The sequence below is a fragment of the Pteronotus mesoamericanus genome, unplaced genomic scaffold (genome assembly GCF_021234165.1).
Source record: "Pteronotus mesoamericanus isolate MK-2021 breed Mesoamerican mustached bat unplaced genomic scaffold, CSHL_Meso_final contig_173, whole genome shotgun sequence".
Taxonomy (NCBI): Eukaryota; Metazoa; Chordata; class Mammalia; order Chiroptera; family Mormoopidae; genus Pteronotus; species Pteronotus mesoamericanus.
Window position 1 is genome coordinate 8,055,541 of NW_026555072.1, and position 6,470 is coordinate 8,062,010.

Sequence of the window (6,470 nt, forward strand, 5' to 3'; positions counted from 1 at the left end):
CTGAGTGGTGACATTTTTGCTTGGCCACTAAAAAGATAAATGTCGTTAAACTCACTAAGCAGGAATCACATGTACTCATACCTCTTATGTTGTCCATTTCAGTTTGTGTTTCAGAAATGATAGAATCCTGCTTTGGATTGAGACTTTGCTCACTGTACCATCTGCTTCCCTGTGGGTTTCCAGGAGTCAATGGTGAAGGTCAAGGTATATGTCTCTGACATTGATGATATTTTCAAAGCTTGTTATTTCAACAATGAAAACAAATAATAAAAGGCAGGTAATAAAATGTCCATTGAATGCATAGTATCTAAATGCCTTCAGTGTTATTTGCTAGACAGCAGATGAGTCCTTTGAATGAGAAATTTCTAAGCTGAAAGGTTCCCCATGAAAACCTGACAGCAGTTTCTTTGTCAATATGTCTAAAATATTTAATCAGCCTTCCCCTGATATCCAGTTGGCTATCATAAAGCAAAGGAGCTACATCCTCCCCCACACTCTAGGTCTTCTTTTCAATCCTCTGAAAGAAATTAACCTCCCATGACTTCACTGATGCTCTGGGCTTGACATTAAGCAAAATGAACAGAGCATGGTGTTCTTTAGAATCACTAAATAAAAACTGGTAAAACCAAAAGGAAAGAAAAACCATACCTTGAGATCTGCATCATTTCTCTTGAGACTGTCCCAAAGACTCTATGAAGGTTCTACCAACACACAAATCTCAAAATCGCCAATGCTTCTACCCAATGGTATTACACATTTGCTCACACACCCATAGAGAGATGGGTTCTGCATTCAAGATATTGCTGAGGAGATTTCAAGAAGGCAGAGGAGAGAGTGGAAGTCACACTGACATCCTCCCAGGACCAATCTGGAATTACAACTAAATTGTGGAGAATTCACCTGGAAAAAACTGAACAATAGCAAGAGAGGAGCCTTATGACCTCAGACAGAAGAGTCAGCTTTAGCACAACCTGACTGGTAAGGAGTGCAGTAGAGGCTTGAGAAGGTGGACTGGGGGCTCAGGGGCAACAGTACCAGATGGATGTTGAAATGGCCATTTGGAATCCCCTGAGAAGAGCAGGGTCTACACCATAAGCAGAGATCTCCAGCCTACAGCACCAGAGCACAAAAAGCAGACAGAAAGCAGCCAGGTGTGAAAAGCGGCAGTGTGCTCTCTGCCTGAGACAGAGAGCTTGGGACACAAAATGCCATTAAAGAGACAATGCAAAAATTTGTAATGGCAACCACTTTCCCTGGGCTCCAGTGGTGCAGGGAGCAGAGTGGGCTGCATCTGCTGAGGAGAGAATGAAGAAAGAGGCTTGGGGTAAAGAACTGAGAAAGTGGACGACAGGGTCTGGGTGCTGACTCATGCCCCATTCTGCACCTGACATCTTGCTCAGGCAGACCACTTCACTGAGTGGCAGCAGTGTGAAAGGACAAAATAGCCATGCTCCCAGGAGACTCAGCCTGGCTCAGTGTTGGGCAAGCCCCACTGCTGAGTACAGAGTAGAAGTCACAGATAGTAGATCCCTGGCTAAAGGGGACGCAGAGTGGTCTAGAGAGGCTTGAGGAAAGTCAGGTGATGGAGGCATTGGGGAGAGAACTGAGGGAGTAGCCAGGGGTATCCTGGTGCTGACTCCTCCCCTATGTGCCAGCAGTCATCTAGCTCAAGCAGAGTACTCCCCTAAGCGGCAGCAACGTGAAAAGACACAATAGCCACACCCCCAGGAGGCTCAGCCCTGGTCAGGAGTTGCATAGGCCTGGGTGCTGAGTATACATCGGCAGTCACAGATTGTAGGTCCCTGGCTAAAAGGGACACAGAGTGGTCTAGAGATGCTTGAGGAAAGTCAGGCGATATCGGCATTTGAGAGAGAACTGAGGGAGTAGCCAGGGGAACCCTGGTACTGACTCTTCCACCATACCACAGCAGTCAAATTGCTCAGGCAGACTACTCCCCTGAGTGGCAGCGGCGTGAAAAGACACAATAACCCTGCCCACAGGAGGGACACTGCTCCACCCTGACTGCTGGGGCAGAGTGACTGGATTAACAACTGGAGGGCACAGACACAGATGATAGATTCCTGGATATCTCTTAAAGACTAACTGAGGTCTGATGGGGTGATCATCAGAGCCAGTTGCAAAAAGAAAAAAAAAAAGATGTCTCCTACTACAGAAGTTCACACCACAAAGTCAGAAAGTAAACACAGACCAATTTAAGGAGCAGAAGCAAAGAAGAGTCTCAAAATAATGGGCATAAAAAGAAACACCCCCCAGTTGAAGGAATATCAGGAATCCCCACAAGGGACTTAATGAAATATAAGCAAGTAAACTATCAGATATTGAGTTCAAAACAATGGTTCTTAGGAAGCTCAGTGACCTCAATGAGCTCAAAGTGAATTACTGAAAACCACGGAGAAACTATGAGGAACTTATTGCAAACTATATCAGCAAGAAAAAAAAGACATATAAATTATCAATAAGAGACAAGAGGAAATGAAGACTACAATATCTGAATTGAAAAACGCAGTAGAAGGAATCAAAAGGAGGCTCAATGAAGCCGAGGATCAAATGAGTGAGATGGAGGACAAGGTAGAAAAAAACTACAAGAAGGAGCAAGAAAATGAAAAACAGATTTAAAAAATGACGAGGCATTTAGGGAAATGCAGGACAACCTGAAACGTAATAACATCCGCATAATAGGGATACCAGAAGGAGAAGAGGAAGCAGGGATATTCTTCTGTTTGAAGAAACACTGATGGAAAAATTCCATAATAGGAGGAGAGAAAATGTCACACAAGTCCAGGAAGCACAGAAGATCCCATTCAAGAGGAACCCAATGAATTCCACTCCAAGATGCATCAAAATTAAAATGGCAAATATCAAATACAAAGAGGGAATCCAAAAGGCAGCAAGGGTAAAACATGTAGTAACATACAAGGGAGCACTGATATGGCTAGCAGCTGACTTCTAAACAGAAACGCTACAAGTCATAAGGGAATGGCGAGAAATATTCCAAGTAATGAAAAGCAAAGACCTGCAGCCACCTATTCTACCCATAGGCTATCAATAAAAAAAAAAGCTAAAGGAATACACCTCCACCAAACCAACACTACAAGATATGCTAAAGGGACAAAATGAATAAGTACCTATCAATAATAACTTTAAATGTAAACAGATTAAATGCCCCAATCAAAAGACATAGGGTAGCTGCATCAATAAGAAAACATGACCCACACATATGCTGCCTACAGGAGACACACCTCAGAACAAAGGACTTACACAGCCAGAAAGTAAAAGAATGAAAAAAAAATTCCAAGAAAATGAACAGGAAAAAAAGCAGGGTAGAAATATTTATATCAGACAAAATATATTTCAAAACAAAGGCCATAAAAAGAGACCCAGAAGGGCACTTCATAATATTCAAAGGAAGACTCCACCAAGAAGACATAAACATTGTAAAACTATGTGGACCCAACATAGGAGCACTCAAATATATAAGGAAAATCATGGAGCTCTTCATGAAAGATATAGACAGCAACACACTGATAGTAGGGTATTTTAACACCCCACTGTCAACAATGGGTAGATCTTCCAAACAAAACTTCAACAACGATATTGTGATACTGAATGATGCTTTAGATCAATGGGCTTAACTGACATTTCCAGAAACTTTTGTCCCAAAAAAGCTAAATACACATTCTTTTCAAATGCACATGGAACATTTTCAAAGATAGATCACATGATAGGACACAAAACAAGCCTCAATAAATTCAGGAAAATAGAAATCATAACAAGTATTTTCTAGGACCACAAGGGCTTGAAACTAGAAACCAGCGTCAAGGAAAAAAAACTCAAAAATATTCAAACTCATGGAGACTGAATAGGACACTATTAACCAATGAATGGGTCAATAATGAGATCAAAGAAAAAATGAAAAGTTTCTGGAAACAAATGAAAATGAACACAAAACAGTCCAAAACTTATGGAACACAGCGAAGGCAGTCCTCAGAGGAAACTTCATAGCAATAGAGGTCTAACAAAAAAGGATAGAACATTTCAAATAAAAGACCTAACCCTCCAGCTTCAAGAAACTGACTCCATAGTGAGAAACACTATGTTCAAGAAACAAAGTCCATAGTGAGTAGAGGAGAGGAAATAATCAAGATCAGAATAGAATTGAATGACATAGAGACTAAAAGAACAATTCAAAGGATCAACCTATCCAGGAGTTTGTTCTTTGAGAATGTAAACAAAATCAACAAGCCTTTAAGCAGACTCATCAAGAAAAAAAAGAAGACCCAAATCAATAATATCAGAAATGAAAGAATGACAACTGATACACAGAAATACAAAGGATTGTAAAAAAAAAAAACAACTATGAACAATTGTATGCCAAGAAATTTGAAAATCTTGATGAAATGGACAAATTTTAAGAAAAATATAACCTTCCAACAGTGAATGATGAAGAAGCAGAAAGCCTGAATAGACTGATAAAAACTGGTGAAATTGAAGCGGTAATCAAAAATCTCTCAGCACAAAAATGCCCTCTGCTGGACGGTTTCTAAGGAGAATTTTACAAAACATTTATGGAAGAGCTAACAAATGTCCTTCTCAGACTATTCCAAAAAATCCAAGAGTAGGGAAGACTCTCAAACTGTTTTTATGATGCCAGCATCATCCTAATCCCAAAACCAGATAAAGACAGTACAAAGAAAACTACAAGCCAATATTGCTGATGGACATAGAAACAAATCCTCAACAAAATGCTGGCAAACCGCATCCAGTAAAACATTAAAAAGATCATCCACCATGATCAAGTGGGATTCATCCCAGGGATGCAAGAGTGGTCCAAAATTCACAAATCAGTAAATGTGATACATCACATAACGAGAAGGAAAGATAAAAACCACATAATCATGTCAATAGATTGCGGTAAAACATTTGATAAGGTACAACACCCATTTATGATAAAGACACTCAGCAAAGTGAGAATAACGGGGGCATTCCTCAACATAATATAGGGCATATATGACAAACCTACAGCCAACAACATACTCAATGAACAAAAACTGAAAGCTTTCCCACTAAGATCAGGAGGAAGACGAGGTTGTCTGCTTTCCCCACTTCTATTCACATAGTATTGGAAGTCCTAGCCACAGTGATCAGACAAGAAATAGAAAGAAAAAGCATCCAAATTGAAAAGGAGGAAGTAAAACTATCATTGTTTGCAGAAGATATGATTGTGTACATAGAAAGCCCTATAGACTCCACAAAAAAACTACTCAACCTAATAAGTAAATTTGGCAAAACAGCAGGATACAAAGTCAATATTCAGAAACTGAAGGCATTTTAGCACACAAAAAATGAAATATCAGAATCAGAAATCAGGGGAAAATCACATTTGCTATAACAACAAGAAAAATAAAGTACCTAGGAATAAACTTAACTAAGGATGTAAAAGACCTGTATGCAGAAAACTATACAACACTGAAGAAAGAAATTAAAGAATACACAAATAAATGGAAGCATATACTGTGTTCATGAATTGGAAGAATTAACATCATCCAAGTGTCCATAATACCCAAAGCAGTTATAGATTCAACATTATCCCTATTAAAATACCAATGACATATTTCACAGACATAGAAAAAAACATTTTAAAAATTTATATGGAACCATAAATGACACTGAATAGCCACAGAAATTTTGAGAAAGAAGAACAAAGTAGGAGGGATCACAATACCTGACATCAAAATATATTACAAGGCCACTGTGATCAAGATGGTCTGGTACTGGCATAAGAACAGACACATATATCAATGGAACAATATAGAGACCCAAGAAATAAAGCCATGTCTCTATGGTATATTAATATTTGACAAAGGGTGCAGAAGTATAAAATGTAGTTAAAATAGCCTCTTCAACAAATGTTGTTGAGAAAGCTGTACAGCTACATGTAGAAAATTAAAATTCAACCACCAACTTATACCATATACAAAAATAAATTCAAGATGGATAAAAGACTTAAATAGAAGTCACAGCACCATAGAAGTCCTAGAGGAAAACATAGGCAGGACACTCTGAGATATTCCATGCAGCAATATTTTCACCAATATGCCCGCTAGAACAAGGGGCATAAAGAAAAAAAAATGGGACTTTTTCTAAAAAAGAAGCTTCTGCATGCCTAAAGAAAACATCAGCAAAATGAAAAGGAAACTAACTATATGGGAAAACATATTTACCAATAACACCTCAGACAGGGGTTTAATCTCCAAAATATATAAAGAACTCACATGACTCCACCCCAAGAATACAAACAATCTGATTGGAAATTTGGCAAAGGACCTGAACAGACACTTCTCCCAGGAGAACATACACAAGGCCCTGAGACATATGAAAGGATGCTCATCATTACTAGCCATCAGAGAAATGGAAATTAAAATCCCAATGAGATATCACTTCACACTGAT